The sequence below is a fragment of the Rhipicephalus microplus genome, chromosome 5 (assembly GCF_043290135.1).
Source record: "Rhipicephalus microplus isolate Deutch F79 chromosome 5, USDA_Rmic, whole genome shotgun sequence".
Lineage (NCBI taxonomy): Eukaryota > Metazoa > Arthropoda > Arachnida > Ixodida > Ixodidae > Rhipicephalus > Rhipicephalus microplus.
The window spans coordinates 163385682-163404753 of record NC_134704.1 but is presented as its reverse complement, the minus strand read 5'-3'; the positions used below and the strand labels follow the sequence as shown (position 1 = coordinate 163404753).

Genomic DNA, 19072 nt, shown 5'->3' with positions numbered 1-19072 from the left:
CTACCCTAAGCGGACTCGGTGGCGCAACGTTAGCACGTCTGACTCCAGATCAGAAGGTTGCGTGTTCTCATCATATCCGTGTCAAATTCGCTTTTTATTATTTTCATCTATCTGTTTATCTACTTATTTGTCCTTCTACAATGATTTGTTCCTTTACCTGTGCTTCGTCGAGAGAAGGCCGTGCAAAGCCTGCTACCGCATGTGTGCGAACGGCCACCCTAAATGGACTCGGTGGCGCAACGGTAGCACGTCTGACTCCAGATCAGAAGGTTGCGAGTTCGAATTACGTTCGGGTCAAAATTTCCTATATTATTTTCATCTATCTGTTTATCTACCTATATGTCTGTCTACATTGACTTGTCTCTTCACGTGTGCTTCATCGACTCAAGGCCAAGCAAAACATGCTACCGCGTGTGTGCGAAGGGCTACCCTATAAACGGACTCGGTGGTGCAACGGTACCATGGCTGACTCCAGATCAGAAGGTTGTGTGTTGGAATCACGTCCGGGTCAAATTCTCCTTTTATTATTTTCATCTATCTGTCTATCTACTCTTTTGTCTGTCTACAATGACTTGTCTCTTTACCTGGGATTGATCGACAGAAGGCCGAGAAAAACATGCTACCACGTGTGTACGAATGGCTACACTAAGCGGACTCGGTGGCAAAACGGTAGCGCGTCTGACTCTAGATCAGAGGGTTAAGTGTTCGAGTCACGTCCAAGTCAAATTCTCTTTTTTATTATTTTCATCTATCTGTCTAGCTACTCTTTTGTCTGTCTAGAGTGACTTGTCTCTTTACCTTTGCTTCATCGATAGAAGGCCGACCAAAACATGCTACCGCGTGTGTGCGAAAGGCAACCCCATAAGCGGACTTGGTGGCGCAACGGTAGCGCGTCTGACTCCAGATCTGAAGGTTGCGTGTTAGAATCGCGTCTGGGTCCAATCCTCTCTTTTATAATTTTCAACTATCTGTCTATCTACTTATTTGTCTGTCTACAATGACTTGTCTCTTTACCTGTGTTTTATCGACAGAAGGCCGAGCAAAACATGCTACCGCGTGTGTGCGAACGGCTACCCTAAGCGGACTCTGAGGCGCAACGATAGCGCGTCAGACTCCAGATCAGAAGGTTGCGTGTTCGAATCACGTCTGGGTGAAATTCTTTCTTTTATACTTTTCAACTATCTGTCTATCTACTTATTCGTCTGTCGACATTGACTTGTCTCTTTACCTGTGCTTCCTCGACTGAAGGCCGTGCAAAACATGCTACCGCGTGTGTGCGAACGGCTACCCTAAACGGACTCGGTGGCGCAACAGTAGCGCATCTGACTCCAGATCGGAAGGTTGCGTCTTCCAATCACGTTCGGGTCAAATTCTCTTTTTTATTATTTTCATCTATCTGTCTATCTACTTTTTTGTCTGTCTACAACGACTTGTCCCTTTACCTGTGCTTCACCGACACAAGGCCGATCAAAACCTGCTACCGCGTGTGTGAAAACGGCTACACTAAGTGGACTCGGTGGCGACACGGTAGCACGTCTGACTCCATATCAGAAGGTTGCGAGTTTGAATCACGTCCGGGTCAAATTCGCTTTTTGATTATTTTCATCTATCTGTCTGTGTACCTATTTGTCTGTCTACAATGAATTGCCTTTTTCCTGTGCTTCATCAACAGAAGGGCGAGCAAAACATGCTACCGCGTGTGTGCGAATGGCTACTATAAGTGGAGTCGGTGGCGACCCGGTAGCACGTCTGACTCCAGTTTAGAAAGTTGCATGTTCGAATCACGTCAAGGTCGAGTTCTCTTTTCTATTATTTTCATCTATCTGTCTACCTACTTATTTGCCTGTCCACAATGACTTGTCTCTTTACCTGTGCTTCATCGACAGAAGGCCGTGCAAAACATGCTACCACGTGTGTGCGAACGTCTGCCCAAAGCACACTCGGTGGTGCAACTGTAGCGCGTCTGACTCCCGATCAGAAGGGTCCGTGTTCTAATCACGTCTGGGTCAAATTCTCTTTTTATTATTTTCATCTATCTGTCTGTCTACTTATTTGTCTGCCTACAATGACTTGTCTCTTTACCTGTGCTTCATCGACATAAGGTCGTGCAAAACATGCTACCACGTTTGTGCGAACGGCTACCCTAACCGGACTCGCTGGCGCAACTTTAGCACGTCTGACTCCAGAGCAGAAGGTTGCTTGTTCTAATCACATCTGGGTCAAATTCTCTTTTTATTATTTTCATCTATCTGCCTATCTACTTATTTGTCTGTCTGCAATGACTTGTCCCTTTACCTGTGCTTCATCGACAGAAGGCCGCGCAAAACATGCTACCGCGTGTTTGCGAACGGCTACCCTAAGCGGACTCGGTGGCGCAACGTTAGCACGTCTGACTCCAGATCAGAAGGTTGCGTGTTCTCATCATATCCGTGTCAAATTCGCTTTTTATTATTTTCATCTATCTGTTTATCTACTTATTTGTCCTTCTACAATGATTTGTTCCTTTACCTGTGCTTCGTCGAGAGAAGGCCGTGCAAAGCCTGCTACCGCATGTGTGCGAACGGCCACCCTAAATGGACTCGGTGGCGCAACGGTAGCACGTCTGACTCCAGATCAGAAGGTTGCGAGTTCGAATTACGTTCGGGTCAAAATTTCCTATATTATTTTCATCTATCTGTTTATCTACCTATATGTCTGTCTACATTGACTTGTCTCTTTACGTGTGCTTCATCGACTCAAGGCCAAGCAAAACATGCTACCGCGTGTGTGCGAAGGGCTACCCTATAAACGGACTCGGTGGTGCAACGGTACCATGGCTGACTCCAGATCAGAAGGTTGTGTGTTCGAATCACGTCCGGGTCAAATTCTCCTTTTATTATTTTCATCTATCTGTCTATCTACTCTTTTGTCTGTCTACAATGACTTGTCTCTTTACCTGGGATTCATCGACAGAAGGCCGAGAAAAACATGCTACCACGTGTGTACGAATGGCTACACTAAGCGGACTCGGTGGCAAAACGGTAGCGCGTCTGACTCTAGATCAGAGGGTTAAGTGTTCGAGTCACGTCCAAGTCAAATTCTCTTTTTTATTATTTTCATCTATCTGTCTAGCTACTCTTTTGTCTGTCTAGAGTGACTTGTCTCTTTACCTTTGCTTCATCGATAGAAGGCCGACCAAAACATGCTACCGCGTGTGTGCGAAAGGCAACCCCATAAGAGGACTTGGTGGCGCAACGGTAGCGCGTCTGACTCCAGATCTGAAGGTTGCGTGTTAGAATCGCGTCTGGGTCCAATCCTCTCTTTTATAATTTTCAACTATCTGTCTATCTACTTATTTGTCTGTCTACAATGACTTGTCTCTTTACCTGTGTTTTATCGACAGAAGGCCGAGCAAAACATGCTACCGCGTGTGTGCGAACGGCTACCCTAAGCGGACTCAGTGGCGCAACTTTAGCGCGTCATACTCCAGGTCAGAAGGTTGCGTGTTCGAACCATGTGCGGGTCAAATTCTCTTTTTAATATTTTCATCTATCTGGCTATCTACTTATTTGTCCTTCTACAATGATTTGTTCCTTTACCTGTGCTTCATCGTTAGAAGGCCGACCAAAATATTCTACCACGAGTGTGCGAACGGCAACCCTAAGCGGACTCTGTGGCGAACCGGTAGCGCGTCTGACACCAGATCAGAAAGTTGCGTGTTCGAATGACGTCCGGGTCAAATTTTTCCTTTTATTATTTTCATCTGTCTAGCTACTCTTTTGTCTGTCTACAATGACTTGTGTCTTTACCTGTGCTTCATCGACAGAAGGCCAAGCAAAACATGCTAAACGTGTGTGCGAACGGCTACCCTAAGCGGACTCTGAGGCGCAACGATAGCGCGTCAGACTCCAGATCAGAAGGTTGCGTGTTCGAATCACGTCTGGGTGAAATTCTTTCTTTTATACTATTCAACTATCTGTCTATCTACTTATTCGTCTGTCGACATTGACTTGTCTCTTTACCTGTGCTTCCTCGACTGAAGGCCGTGCAAAACATGCTACCGCGTGTGTGCGAACGGCTACCCTAAACGGACTCGGTGGCGCAACAGTAGCGCATCTGACTCCAGATCGGAAGGTTGCGTCTTCGAATCACGTTCGGGTCAAATTCTCTTTTTTATTATTTTCATCTATCTGTCTATCTACTTTTTTGTCTGTCTACAACGACTTGTCCCTTTACCTGTGCTTCACCGACACAAGGCCGATCAAAACATGCTACCGCGTGTGTGAAAACGGCTACACTAAGTGGACTCGGTGGCGACACGGTAGCACGTCTGACTCCATATCAGAAGGTTGCGTGTTCGAACCACGTCCGGGTCAAGTTCTCTTCTTTATTATTTTCATCAATATGGATATCTACTTATTTGTCTGTCTACAATGACTTGTCCCTTTACTTGGGATTCATCGACAGAAGGCCGAGCAAAATATGCTACCACGTTAGTGCGAACGGCTACCCTAAGCGGACTCAGTGGCACAATGGTAGCGCGTCTGACTCCAGATCTGAAGGTTGCGTGTTCGAATCGCGTCTGGGTGAAATCCTCTTTTTTATTATTTTCAACTATCTGTCTATCTACTCATTCGTCATTCTACAATGACTTGTCTCTTTACCTGTGCTTCATCGACAGAAGGCCGAGCAAAACATGCTACCGCGTGTGTTCGAGCGGCTGCGCTAAGCGGACTCTGAGGCGCAACTTTAGCACGTCTGACTCCAGAGCAGAAGGTTGCTTGTTCTAATCACATCTGGGTCAAATTCTCTTTTTATTATTTTCATCTATCTGCCTATCTACTTATTTGTCTGTCTGCAATGACTTGTCCCTTTACCTGTGCTTCATCGACAGAAGGCCGCGCAAAACATGCTACCGCGTGTTTGCGAACGGCTACCCTAAGCGGACTCGGTGGCGCAACGTTAGCACGTCTGACTCCAGATCAGAAGGTTGCGTGTTCTCATCATATCCGTGTCAAATTCGCTTTTTATTATTTTCATCTATCTGTTTATCTACTTATTTGTCCTTCTACAATGATTTGTTCCTTTACCTGTGCTTCGTCGAGAGAAGGCCGTGCAAAGCCTGCTACCGCATGTGTGCGAACGGCCACCCTAAATGGACTCGGTGGCGCAACGGTAGCACGTCTGACTCCAGATCAGAAGGTTGCGAGTTCGAATTACGTTCGGGTCAAAATTTCCTATATTATTTTCATCTATCTGTTTATCTACCTATATGTCTGTCTACATTGACTTGTCTCTTCACGTGTGCTTCATCGACTCAAGGCCAAGCAAAACATGCTACCGCGTGTGTGCGAAGGGCTACCCTATAAACGGACTCGGTGGTGCAACGGTACCATGGCTGACTCCAGATCAGAAGGTTGTGTGTTCGAATCACGTCCGGGTCAAATTCTCCTTTTATTATTTTCATCTATCTGTCTATCTACTCTTTTGTCTGTCTACAATGACTTGTCTCTTTACCTGGGATTGATCGACAGAAGGCCGAGAAAAACATGCTACCACGTGTGTACGAATGGCTACACTAAGCGGACTCGGTGGCAAAACGGTAGCGCGTCTGACTCTAGATCAGAGGGTTAAGTGTTCGAGTCACGTCCAAGTCAAATTCTCTTTTTTATTATTTTCATCTATCTGTCTAGCTACTCTTTTGTCTGTCTAGAGTGACTTGTCTCTTTACCTTTGCTTCATCGATAGAAGGCCGACCAAAACATGCTACCGCGTGTGTGCGAAAGGCAACCCCATAAGCGGACTTGGTGGCGCAACGGTAGCGCGTCTGACTCCAGATCTGAAGGTTGCGTGTTAGAATCGCGTCTGGGTCCAATCCTCTCTTTTATAATTTTCAACTATCTGTCTATCTACTTATTTGTCTGTCTACAATGACTTGTCTCTTTACCTGTGTTTTATCGACAGAAGGCCGAGCAAAACATGCTACCGCGTGTGTGCGAACGGCTACCCTAAGCGGACTCTGAGGCGCAACGATAGCGCGTCAGACTCCAGATCAGAAGGTTGCGTGTTCGAATCACGTCTGGGTGAAATTCTTTCTTTTATACTTTTCAACTATCTGTCTATCTACTTATTCGTCTGTCGACATTGACTTGTCTCTTTACCTGTGCTTCCTCGACTGAAGGCCGTGCAAAACATGCTACCGCGTGTGTGCGAACGGCTACCCTAAACGGACTCGGTGGCGCAACAGTAGCGCATCTGACTCCAGATCGGAAGGTTGCGTCTTCCAATCACGTTCGGGTCAAATTCTCTTTTTTATTATTTTCATCTATCTGTCTATCTACTTTTTTGTCTGTCTACAACGACTTGTCCCTTTACCTGTGCTTCACCGACACAAGGCCGATCAAAACCTGCTACCGCGTGTGTGAAAACGGCTACACTAAGTGGACTCGGTGGCGACACGGTAGCACGTCTGACTCCATATCAGAAGGTTGCGAGTTTGAATCACGTCCGGGTCAAATTCGCTTTTTGATTATTTTCATCTATCTGTCTGTGTACCTATTTGTCTGTCTACAATGAATTGCCTTTTTCCTGTGCTTCATCAACAGAAGGGCGAGCAAAACATGCTACCGCGTGTGTGCGAATGGCTACTATAAGTGGAGTCGGTGGCGACCCGGTAGCACGTCTGACTCCAGTTTAGAAAGTTGCATGTTCGAATCACGTCAAGGTCGAGTTCTCTTTTCTATTATTTTCATCTATCTGTCTACCTACTTATTTGCCTGTCCACAATGACTTGTCTCTTTACCTGTGCTTCATCGACAGAAGGCCGTGCAAAACATGCTACCACGTGTGTGCGAACGTCTGCCCAAAGCACACTCGGTGGTGCAACTGTAGCGCGTCTGACTCCCGATCAGAAGGGTCCGTGTTCTAATCACGTCTGGGTCAAATTCTCTTTTTATTATTTTCATCTATCTGTCTGTCTACTTATTTGTCTGCCTACAATGACTTGTCTCTTTACCTGTGCTTCATCGACATAAGGTCGTGCAAAACATGCTACCACGTTTGTGCGAACGGCTACCCTAACCGGACTCGCTGGCGCAACTTTAGCACGTCTGACTCCAGAGCAGAAGGTTGCTTGTTCTAATCACATCTGGGTCAAATTCTCTTTTTATTATTTTCATCTATCTGCCTATCTACTTATTTGTCTGTCTGCAATGACTTGTCCCTTTACCTGCGCTTCATCGACAGAAGGCCGCGCAAAACATGCTACCGCGTGTTTGCGAACGGCTACCCTAAGCGGACTCGGTGGCGCAACGTTAGCACGTCTGACTCCAGATCAGAAGGTTGCGTGTTCTCATCATATCCGTGTCAAATTCGCTTTTTATTATTTTCATCTATCTGTTTATCTACTTATTTGTCCTTCTACAATGATTTGTTCCTTTACCTGTGCTTCGTCGAGAGAAGGCCGTGCAAAGCCTGCTACCGCATGTGTGCGAACGGCCACCCTAAATGGACTCGGTGGCGCAACGGTAGCACGTCTGACTCCAGATCAGAAGGTTGCGAGTTCGAATTACGTTCGGGTCAAAATTTCCTATATTATTTTCATCTATCTGTTTATCTACCTATATGTCTGTCTACATTGACTTGTCTCTTTACGTGTGCTTCACCGACTCAAGGCCAAGCAAAACATGCTACCGCGTGTGTGCGAAGGGCTACCCTATAAACGGACTCGGTGGTGCAACGGTACCATGGCTGACTCCAGATCAGAAGGTTGTGTGTTCGAATCACGTCCGGGTCAAATTCTCCTTTTATTATTTTCATCTATCTGTCTATCTACTCTTTTGTCTGTCTACAATGACTTGTCTCTTTACCTGGGATTCATCGACAGAAGGCCGAGAAAAACATGCTACCACGTGTGTACGAATGGCTACACTAAGCGGACTCGGTGGCAAAACGGTAGCGCGTCTGACTCTAGATCAGAGGGCTAAGTGTTCGAGTCACGTCCAAGTCAAATTCTCTTTTTTATTATTTTCATCTATCTGTCTAGCTACTCTTTTGTCTGTCTAGAGTGACTTGTCTCTTTACCTTTGCTTCATCGATAGAAGGCCGACCAAAACATGCTACCACGTGTGTGCGAAGGGCAACCCCATAAGCGGACTTGGTGGCGCAACGCTAGCGCGTCTGACTCCAGATCTGAAGGTTGCGTGTTCGAATCGCGTCTGGGTCCAATCCTCTCTTTTATAATTTTCAACTATCTGTCTATCTACTTATTTGTCTGTCTACAATGACTTGTCTCTTTACCTGTGTTTTATCGACAAAAGGCCGAGCAAAACATGCTACCGCGTGTGTGCGAACGGCTACCCTAAGCGGACTCAGTGGCGCAACTTTAGCGCGTCATACTCCAGGTCAGAAGGTTGCGTGTTCGAACCATGTGCGGGTCAAATTCTATTTTTAATATTTTCATCTATCTGGCTATCTACTTATTTGTCCTTCTACAATGATTTGTTCCTTTACCTGTGCTTCATCGTTAGAAGGCCGACCAAAATATTCTACCACGAGTGTGCGAACGGCAACCCTAAGCGGACTCTGTGGCGAACCGGTAGCGCGTCTGACACCAGATCAGAAAGTTGCGTGTTCGAATGACGTCCGAGTCAAATTTTTTCTTTTATTATTTTCATCTGTCTAGCTACTCTTTTGTCTGTCTACAATGACGTGTGTCTTTACCTGTGCTTCATCGACAGAAGGCCAAGCAAAACATGCTAAACGTGTGTGCGAACGGCTACCCTAAGCGGACTCTGAGGCGCAACGATAGCGCGTCAGACTCCAGATCAGAAGGTTGCGTGTTCGAATCACGTCTGGGTGAAATTCTTTCTTTTATACTTTTCAACTATCTGTCTATCTACTCATTCGTCTGTCGACATTGACTTGTCTCTTTACCTGTGCTTCCTCGACTGAAGGCCGTGCAAAACATGCTACCGCGTGTGTGCGAACGGCTACCCTAAACGGACTCGGTGGCGCAACAGTAGCGCATCTGACTCCAGATCGGAAGGTTGCGTCTTCGAATCACGTTCGGGTCAAATTCTCTTTTTTATTATTTTCATCTATCTGTCTATCTACTTTTTTGTCTGTCTACAACGACTTGTCCCTTTACCTGTGCTTCACCGACACAAGGCCGATCAAAACATGCTACCGCGTGTGTGAAAACGGCTACACTAAGTGGACTCGGTGGCGACACGGTAGCACGTCTGACTCCATATCAGAAGGTTGCGTGTTCGAACCACGTCCGGGTCAAGTTCTCTTCTTTATTATTTTCATCAATATGGATATCTACTTATTTGTCTGTCTACAATGACTTGTCCCTTTACTTGGGATTCATCGACAGAAGGCCGAGCAAAATATGCTACCACGTTAGTGCGAACGGCTACCCTAAGCGGACTCAGTGGCACAATGGTAGCGCGTCTGACTCCAGATCTGAAGGTTGCGTGTTCGAATCGCGTCTGGGTGAAATCCTCTTTTTTATTATTTTCAACTATCTGTCTATCTGCTCATTCGTCATTCTACAATGACTTGTCTCTTTACCTGTGCTTCATCGACAGAAGGCCGAGCAAAACATGCTACCGCGTGTGTTCGAGCGGCTGCGCTAAGCGGACTCTGAGGCGCAACGGTAGCGCGTCAGACTCCAGATCAGAAGGTTGCGTGTTCGAATCACGTCTGGGTGAAATTCTTTCTTTTATTATTTTCCACTATCTGTCTATCTACTTTTTGTCTGTCTACAATGACTTGTCTCTTTACCTGTGCTTCCTCGACTGAAGGCCGTGCAAAACATGCTACCGCGTGTGTGTGAATGGCTACCCTAAACGGACTCGGTGGCGCAACGGTAGCGCGTCTGACTCCAGATCAGAAGGTTGCGTGTTCGAATCACGTTACGGTCAAATTCTCTTTTTTATTATTTTCATCTATCTGTCTATCTACTTATTTGTCTGTCTAAAATGACTTGTCCCTTTACCTGTGCTTCATCGACACAAGGCCGATCGAAACATGCTACCGCGTGTGTGAAAACGGTTACAATAATTGGACTCGGTGGCGACACGGTAGCACGTCTGACTCCACATCAGAAGGTTGTGTGTTCGAATCACGTTTGGGTCAAATTCTCTATTTATTATTTTTATCTATCTGGATATCTACTTATTTGTTTGTCTACAATGACTTGTCCCTTTACTTGGGATTCATCGACAGGAGGCCGAGCAAAACATGCTACCACGTTTGTGCGAACGGCTACCCTAAGCGGACTCGGTGGCGCAACGGTAGCGCGTCTGACTCCAGATCTGAAGGTTGCGTGTTCGAATCGCGTCTGGGTCAAATCCTCTTTTTTATTATTTTGAACTATCTGTCTATCTATTTATTTGTCTGTCTACAATGACTTGTCTCTTTACCTGTGTTTCATCGACAGAAGGCCGAGCAAAACATGCTACCACGTGTGTGCGAACGGCTACCCTAAGCGGACTCTGTGGCGAACCGGTAGCGCGTCTGACACCAGATCAGAAAGTTGCGTTTTCGAATGACGTCCGGGTCAAATTCTCTCTTTTATTATTTTCATCTATCTCTCTACTTACTTGTCTGTCTACAATGACTTGTCTCTTTACCTGTGCTTCATCGACAGAAGGCCGAGCAAAACATGCTCCCGCGTGTGTGCGAACGGCTACCTTAAGCGGACTCGGTGGTGCAACTTTAGCACGTCTGACTCCAAATCACAAGGTTGCGTGTTCTAATCACGTCCGGGTCAAATTCTCTTTTTATGAATTTCATTTATCTGTTTATATACTTATTTGTCCTTATACAATGACTGGTCTCTTCACCTGTGCTTCATCGGCAGATGGCCGAGCAAAACATGTTACCGCATGTGTGCGAAGGGCAACCCTATAAGCGGACTTGGTGGCGCAACGGTACCACGTCTGAGACCAGATCAGAAGTTTGTGTGTTCGAATCACGTTTGGGTCAAATTCTCTTTTTATTATTTTCATCTATCTGTCTATCTACTTATTTGTCTGTCTACAATGACTTGTCTCTTTACCTGTGCTTCATTGACAGAAGGCCAAGCAAAACATGCTAACACGTGTGTACGAACGGCTACTCTAAGCGGACTCGGTGGCACAACGGTAGCGCGTCTGACTCCCGATCTGAAGGTTGCGTGTTCAAATCGCGTCTGGGTCAAATCCTCTTTTTTATTATTTTCAACTATCTGTATATCTACTTATTTGTCTGTCTACAATGACTTGTCCCTTTACTTGGGATTCATCGACAGAAGGCCGAGCAAAACATGCTACCGCGTGTGGGCGAATGGCTACCCTAAGCGGACTCAGTGGCGCAACTTTAGCGCGTCATACTCCAGGTCAGAAGGTTGCGTGTTCGAATCATGTGCGGGTCAAGTTCTTTTTTTTGTTATTTTTATCTGCCTATCAACTCATTCGTCATTCTACAATGACTTGTCTCTTTACCTGTGCTTCATCGACAGAAGGCCGAGCAAAACATGCTTCCGCGTGTGTGCGAACGGCTACCCTAAGCGGACTCGGTGGCGCAATGGTAGCCGTCTGACTCCAGATCAGAAGGTTAAGTGTTCGAATCACGTCCAAGTCAAATGCTCTTTTTTATTATTTTCATCTATCTGTCTATCTACCTATTTGTCTGTCTACAATGACTTGTCCCTTTACCTGTGCTTCATCGACACAAGGCCGATCAAAACATGCTAGCGCGTGTGTGAAAACGGCTACACTAAGTGGACTCGGTGGCGACACAGTAGCACGTCTGACTCCACATCAGAAGGTTGCGTGTTCGAACCACGTCCGGGTCAAGTTCTCTTGTTTATTATTTTCATCTATCTGTCTATCTACTTATTTGTCTGTCTACAATGACTTGTCTCTTCACCTGTGCTTCATCGACAGAAGGCCGAGCAAAACATACTACCGCGTGTGTGCGAAGGGCAACCCTATAAGCGGACTTGGTGGCGCAACGGTAGCGCGTCTGACTCCAGATCAGAAGGTTGCGTGTTCGAATCACGTTCGGGTCAAATTCTCTTTTTTACTATTTTCATCTATCTGTCTATCTACTTATTTGTCTGTCTACAATGACTTGTCCCTTTACCTGTGCTTCATCGACACAAGGCCGATCAAAACATGCTAGCGCGTGTGTGAAAACGGCTACACTAAGTGGACTCGGTGGCGACACGGTAGCACGTCTGACTCCACATCAGAAGGTTGCGTGTTCTAACCACGTCCGGGTCAAGTTCTCTTCTTTATTATTTTCATCTGTCTGTCTATTTACTTATATGTCTGTCTACAATGACTTGTCTCTTCACCTGTGCTTCATCGACAGAAGGCCGAGCAAAACATGCTACTTTATGTGTGCGAAGGGCAACCCTATAAGCGGACTTGGTGGCGCAACGGTACCACGTCTGACTCCAGATCAGAAGGTTGTGTGTTCGAATCACGTTTGGGTCAAATTCTCTATTTATTATTTTTATCTATCTGGATATCTACTTATTTGTTTGTCTACAATGACTTGTCCCTTTACTTGGGATTCATCGACAGGAGGCCGAGCAAAACATGCTACCACGTTTGTGCGAACGGCTACCCTAAGCGGACTCGGTGGCGCAACGGTAGCGCGTCTGACTCCAGATTTGAAGGTTGCGTGTTCGAATCGCGTCTGGGTCAAATCCTCTTTTTTATTATTTTGAACTATCTGTCTATCTATTTATTTGTCTGTCTACAATGACTTGTCTCTTTACCTGTGTTTCATCGACAGAAGGCCGAGCAAAACATGCTACCACGTGTGTGCGAACGGCTACCCTAAGCGGACTCAGTGGCGCAACTTTAGCGCGTCATGCTCCAGGTCAGAAGGTTGCGTGTTCAAACCAAGTGCGGGTCAAGTTCTTTTTTTTGTTATTTTTATCTGTCTATCTACTTATTCGTCATTCTACAATGACTTGTCTCTTTACCTGTGCTTCATCGACAGAAGGCTGTGCAAAACATGCTACCGCGTGTGTGCGAACGGCTACCCTAAACGGACTCGGTGGCGCAACAGCAGCGCCTCTGACTCCAGATCGGAAGGTTGCGTCTTCGAATCATGTTCGGGTCGAATTCTCTTTTTTATTATTTTCATCTATCTGTCTATCCACTTATTTTTCTGTCTACAATGACTTGTCTCTTTACCTTTGCTTCATCGATAGAAGGCCGACCAAAACATTCTACCACGTGTGTGCGAACGGCAACCCTAAGCGGACTCTGCGGCGAACCGGTAGCGCGTCTGACACCAGATCAGAAAGTTGCGTGTTCGAATGACGTCCGGGTCAAATTCTCTCTTCTATTATTTTCATCTGTCTCTCTACTTATTTGTCTGTCTACAATGACTTGTCTCTTTACCTGTGCTTCATCGAGAGAAGGCCGAGCAAAACATGCTTCCGCGTGTGTGCGAACGGCTACCCTAAGCGGACTCGGTGGCGCAATGGTAGCCGTCTGACTCCAGATCAGAAGGTTAAGTGTTCGAATCACGTCCAAGTCAAATGCTCTTTTTTAGTATTTTCATCTATCTGTCTATCTACCTATTTGTCTGTCTACAATGACTTGTCCTTTTACCTGTGCTTCATCGACACAAGGCCGATCAAAACATGCTAGCGCGTGTGTGAAAACGGCTACACTAAGTGGACTCGGTGGCGACACAGTAGCACGTCTGACTCCACATCAGAAGGTTGCGTGTTCGAACCACGTCCGGGTCAAGTTCTCTTGTTTATTATTTTCATCTATCTGTCTATCTACTTATTTGTCTGTCTACAATGACTTGTCTCTTCACCTGTGCTTCATCGACAGAAGGCCGAGCAAAACATACTACCGCGTGTGTGCGAAGGGCAACCCTATAAGCGGACTTGGTGGCGCAACGGTAGCGCGTCTGACTCCAGATCAGAAGGTTGCGTGTTCGAATCACGTTCGGGTCAAATTCTCTTTTTTACTATTTTCATCTATCTGTCTATCTACTTATTTGTCTGTCTACAATGACTTGTCCCTTTACCTGTGCTTCATCGACACAAGGCCGATCAAAACATGCTAGCGCGTGTGTGAAAACAGCTACACTAAGTGGACTCGGTGGCGACACGGTAGCACGTCTGACTCCACATCAGAAGGTTGCGTGTTCGAACCACGTCCGGGTCAAGTTCTCTTGTTTATTATTTTCATCTATCTGTCTATCTACTTATTTGTCTGTCTACAATGACTTGTCTCTTCACCTGTGCTTCATCGACAGAAGGCCGAGCAAAACATGCTACCGCGTGTGTGCGAAGGGCAACCCTATAAGCGGACTCGGTGGTGCAACGGTACCATGGCTGACTCCAGATCAGAAGGTTGTGTGTTCGAATCACGTCCGGGTCAAATTCTCCTTTTATTATTTTCATCTATCTGTCTATCTACTCTTTTGTCTGTCTACAATGACTTGTCTCTTTACCTGGGATTGATCGACAGAAGGCCGAGAAAAACATGCTACCACGTGTGTACGAATGGCTACACTAAGCGGACTCGGTGGCAAAACGGTAGCGCGTCTGACTCTAGATCAGAGGGTTAAGTGTTCGAGTCACGTCCAAGTCAAATTCTCTTTTTTATTATTTTCATCTATCTGTCTAGCTACTCTTTTGTCTGTCTAGAGTGACTTGTCTCTTTACCTTTGCTTCATCGATAGAAGGCCGACCAAAACATGCTACCGCGTGTGTGCGAAAGGCAACCCCATAAGCGGACTTGGTGGCGCAACGGTAGCGCGTCTGACTCCAGATCTGAAGGTTGCGTGTTAGAATCGCGTCTGGGTCCAATCCTCTCTTTTATAATTTTCAACTATCTGTCTATCTACTTATTTGTCTGTCTACAATGACTTGTCTCTTTACCTGTGTTTTATCGACAGAAGGCCGAGCAAAACATGCTACCGCGTGTGTGCGAACGGCTACCCTAAGCGGACTCTGAGGCGCAACGATAGCGCGTCAGACTCCAGATCAGAAGGTTGCGTGTTCGAATCACGTCTGGGTGAAATTCTTTCTTTTATACTTTTCAACTATCTGTCTATCTACTTATTCGTCTGTCGACATTGACTTGTCTCTTTACCTGTGCTTCCTCGACTGAAGGCCGTGCAAAACATGCTACCGCGTGTGTGCGAACGGCTACCCTAAACGGACTCGGTGGCGCAACAGTAGCGCATCTGACTCCAGATCGGAAGGTTGCGTCTTCCAATCACGTTCGGGTCAAATTCTCTTTTTTATTATTTTCATCTATCTGTCTATCTAGTTTTTTGTCTGTCTACAACGACTTGTCCCTTTACCTGTGCTTCACCGACACAAGGCCGATCAAAACCTGCTACCGCGTGTGTGAAAACGGCTACACTAAGTGGACTCGGTGGCGACACGGTAGCACGTCTGACTCCATATCAGAAGGTTGCGAGTTTGAATCACGTCCGGGTCAAATTCGCTTTTTGATTATTTTCATCTATCTGTCTGTGTACCTATTTGTCTGTCTACAATGAATTGCCTTTTTCCTGTGCTTCATCGACAGAAGGGCGAGCAAAACATGCTACCGCGTGTGTGCGAATGGCTACTATAAGTGGAGTCGGTGGCGACCCGGTAGCACGTCTGACTCCAGTTTAGAAAGTTGCATGTTCGAATCACGTCAAGCTCGAGTTCTCTTTTCTATTATTTTCATCTATCTGTCTACCTACTTATTTGCCTGTCCACAATGACTTGTCTCTTTACCTGTGCTTCATCGACAGAAGGCCGTGCAAAACATGCTACCACGTGTGTGCGAACGTCTGCCCAAAGCACACTCGGTGGTGCAACTGTAGCGCGTCTGACTCCCGATCAGAAGGGTCCGTGTTCTAATCACGTCTGGGTCAAATTCTCTTTTTATTATTTTCATCTATCTGTCTGTCTACTTATTTGTCTGCCTACAATGACTTGTCTCTTTACCTGTGCTTCATCGACATAAGGTCGTGCAAAACATGCTACCACGTTTGTGCGAACGGCTACCCTAACCGGACTCGCTGGCGCAACTTTAGCACGTCTGACTCCAGAGCAGAAGGTTGCTTGTTCTAATCACATCTGGGTCAAATTCTCTTTTTATTATTTTCATCTATCTGCCTATCTACTTATTTGTCTGTCTGCAATGACTTGTCCCTTTACCTGTGCTTCATCGACAGAAGGCCGCGCAAAACATGCTACCGCGTGTTTGCGAACGGCTACCCTAAGCGGACTCGGTGGCGCAACGTTAGCACGTCTGACTCCAGATCAGAAGGTTGCGTGTTCTCATCATATCCGTGTCAAATTCGCTTTTTATTATTTTCATCTATCTGTTTATCTACTTATTTGTCCTTCTACAATGATTTGTTCCTTTACCTGTGCTTCGTCGAGAGAAGGCCGTGCAAAGCCTGCTACCGCATGTGTGCGAACGGCCACCCTAAATGGACTCGGTGGCGCAACGGTAGCACGTCTGACTCCAGATCAGAAGGTTGCGAGTTCGAATTACGTTCGGGTCAAAATTTCCTATATTATTTTCATCTATCTGTTTATCTACCTATATGTCTGTCTACATTGACTTGTCTCTTTACGTGTGCTTCATCGACTCAAGGCCAAGCAAAACATGCTACCGCGTGTGTGCGAAGGGCTACCCTATAAACGGACTCGGTGGTGCAACGGTACCATGGCTGACTCCAGATCAGAAGGTTGTGTGTTCGAATCACGTCCGGGTCAAATTCTCCTTTTATTATTTTCATCTATCTGTCTATCTACTCTTTTGTCTGTCTACAATGACTTGTCTCTTTACCTGGGATTCATCGACAGAAGGCCGAGAAAAACATGCTACCACGTGTGTACGAATGGCTACACTAAGCGGACTCGGTGGCAAAACGGTAGCGCGTCTGACTCTAGATCAGAGGGCTAAGTGTTCGAGTCACGTCCAAGTCAAATTCTCTTTTTTATTATTTTCATCTATCTGTCTAGCTACTCTTTTGTCTGTCTAGAGTGACTTGTCTCTTTACCTTTGCTTCATCGATAGAAGGCCGACCAAAACATGCTACCACGTGTGTGCGAAGGGCAACCCCATAAGCGGACTTGGTGGCGCAACGGTAGCGCGTCTGACTCCAGATCTGAATGTTGCGTGTTCGAATCGCGTCTGGGTCCAATCCTCTCTTTTATAATTTTCAACTATCTGTCTATCTACTTATTTGTCTGTCTACAATGACTTGTCTCTTTACCTGTGTTTTATCGACAAAAGGCCGAGCAAAACATGCTACCGCGTGTGTGCGAACGGCTACCCTAAGCGGACTCAGTGGCGCAACTTTAGCGCGTCATACTCCAGGTCAGAAGGTTGCGTGTTCGAACCATGTGCGGGTCAAATTCTATTTTTAATATTTTCATCTATCTGGCTATCTACCTATTTGTCCTTCTACAATGATTTGTTCCTTTACCTGTGCTTCATCGTTAGAAGGCCGACCAAAATATTCTACCACGAGTGTGCGAACGGCAACCCTAAGCGGACTCTGTGGCGAACCGGTAGCGCGTCTGACACCAGATCAGAAAGTTGCGTGTTCGAATGACGTCCGGGTCAAATTTTTTCTTTTATTATTTTCATCTGTCTAGCTGCTCTTTTGTCTGTCTACAATGACGTGTGTCTTTACCTGTGCTTCATCGACAGAAGGCCAAGCAAAACATGCTAAACGTGTGTGCGAACGGCTACCCTAAGCGGACTCTGAGGCGCAACGATAGCGCGTCAGACTCCAGATCAGAAGGTTGCGTGTTCGAATCACGTCTGTGTGAAATTCTTTCTTTTATACTTTTCAACTATCTGTCTATCTACTCATTCGTCTGTCGACATTGACTTGTCTCTTTACCTGTGCTTCCTCGACTGAAGGCCGTGCAAAACATGCTACCGCGTGTGTGCGAACGGCTACCCTAAACGGACTCGGTGGCGCAACAGTAGCGCATCTGACTCCAGATCGGAAGGTTGCGTCTTCGAATCACGTTCGGGTCAAATTCTCTTTTTTATTATTTTCATCTATCTGTCTATCTAGTTTTTTGTCTGTCTACAACGACTTGTCCCTTTACCTGTGCTTCACCGACACAAGGCCGATCAAAACCTGCTACCGCGTGTGTGAAAACGGCTACACTAAGTGGACTCGGTGGCGACACGGTAGCACGTCTGACTCCATATCAGAAGGTTGCGAGTTTGAATCACGTCCGGGTCAAATTCGCTTTTTGATTATTTTCATCTATCTGTCTGTGTACCTATTTGTCTGTCTACAATGAATTGCCTTTTTCCTGTGCTTCATCGACAGAAGGGCGAGCAAAACATGCTACCGCGTGTGTGCGAATGGCTACTATAAGTGGAGTCGGTGGCGACCCGGTAGCACGTCTGACTCCAGTTTAGAAAGTTGCATGTTCGAATCACGTCAAGCTCGAGTTCTCTTTTCTATTATTTTCATCTATCTGTCTACCTACTTATTTGCCTGTCCACAATGACTTGTCTCTTTACCTGTGCTTCATCGACAGAAGGCCGTGCAAAACATGCTACCACGTGTGTGCGAACGTCTGCCCAAAGCACACTCGGTGGTGCAACTGTAGCGCGTCTGACTCCCGATCAGAAGGGTCCGTGTTCTAATCACGTCTGGGTCAACTTCTCTTTTTATTATTTTCATCTATCTGTCTGTCTACTTATTTGTCTGCCTACAATGACTTGTCTCTTTACCTGTGCTTCATCGACATAAGGTCGTGCAAAACATGCTACCACGTTTGTGCGAACGGCTACCCTAACCGGACTCGCTGGCGCAACTTTAGCACGTCTGACTCCAGAGCAGAAGGTTGCTTGTTCTAATCACATCTGGGTCAAATTCTCTTTTTATTATTTTCATCTATCTGCCTATCTACTTATTTGTCTGTCTGCAATGACTTGTCCCTTTACCTGTGCTTCATCGACAGAAGGCCGCGCAAAACATGCTACCGCGTGTTTGCGAACGGCTACCCTAAGCGGACTCGGTGGCGCAACGTTAGCACGTCTGACTCCAGATCAGAAGGTTGCGTGTTCTC

At 46.1% G+C, this 19072-nt stretch overlaps 5 non-coding genes across 5 annotated transcripts; all 5 read left to right on the top strand.

Annotated features, from left to right (window-relative positions):
• The first annotated feature begins 10263 nt into the window (after window positions 1-10263).
• On the top strand, window positions 10264-10335 carry TRNAW-CCA (transfer RNA tryptophan (anticodon CCA)). Its single transcript has one exon. It is a non-coding gene; the product is annotated as a tRNA-Trp (tRNA).
• Window positions 10336-11115: 780 nt separating this feature from the next.
• On the top strand, window positions 11116-11187 carry TRNAG-CCC (transfer RNA glycine (anticodon CCC)). Its single transcript has one exon. It is a non-coding gene; the product is annotated as a tRNA-Gly (tRNA).
• A 781-nt stretch (window positions 11188-11968) lies between these two features.
• TRNAW-CCA (transfer RNA tryptophan (anticodon CCA)) lies at window positions 11969-12040 on the top strand. Its single transcript has one exon. It is a non-coding gene; the product is annotated as a tRNA-Trp (tRNA).
• Window positions 12041-12611: 571 nt separating this feature from the next.
• Window positions 12612-12683, top strand: TRNAW-CCA (transfer RNA tryptophan (anticodon CCA)). The gene has a single exon. It is a non-coding gene; the product is annotated as a tRNA-Trp (tRNA).
• Window positions 12684-13888: 1205 nt separating this feature from the next.
• Window positions 13889-13960, top strand: TRNAW-CCA (transfer RNA tryptophan (anticodon CCA)). The gene has a single exon. It is a non-coding gene; the product is annotated as a tRNA-Trp (tRNA).
• The last annotated feature ends 5112 nt before the right edge of the window (window positions 13961-19072 follow it).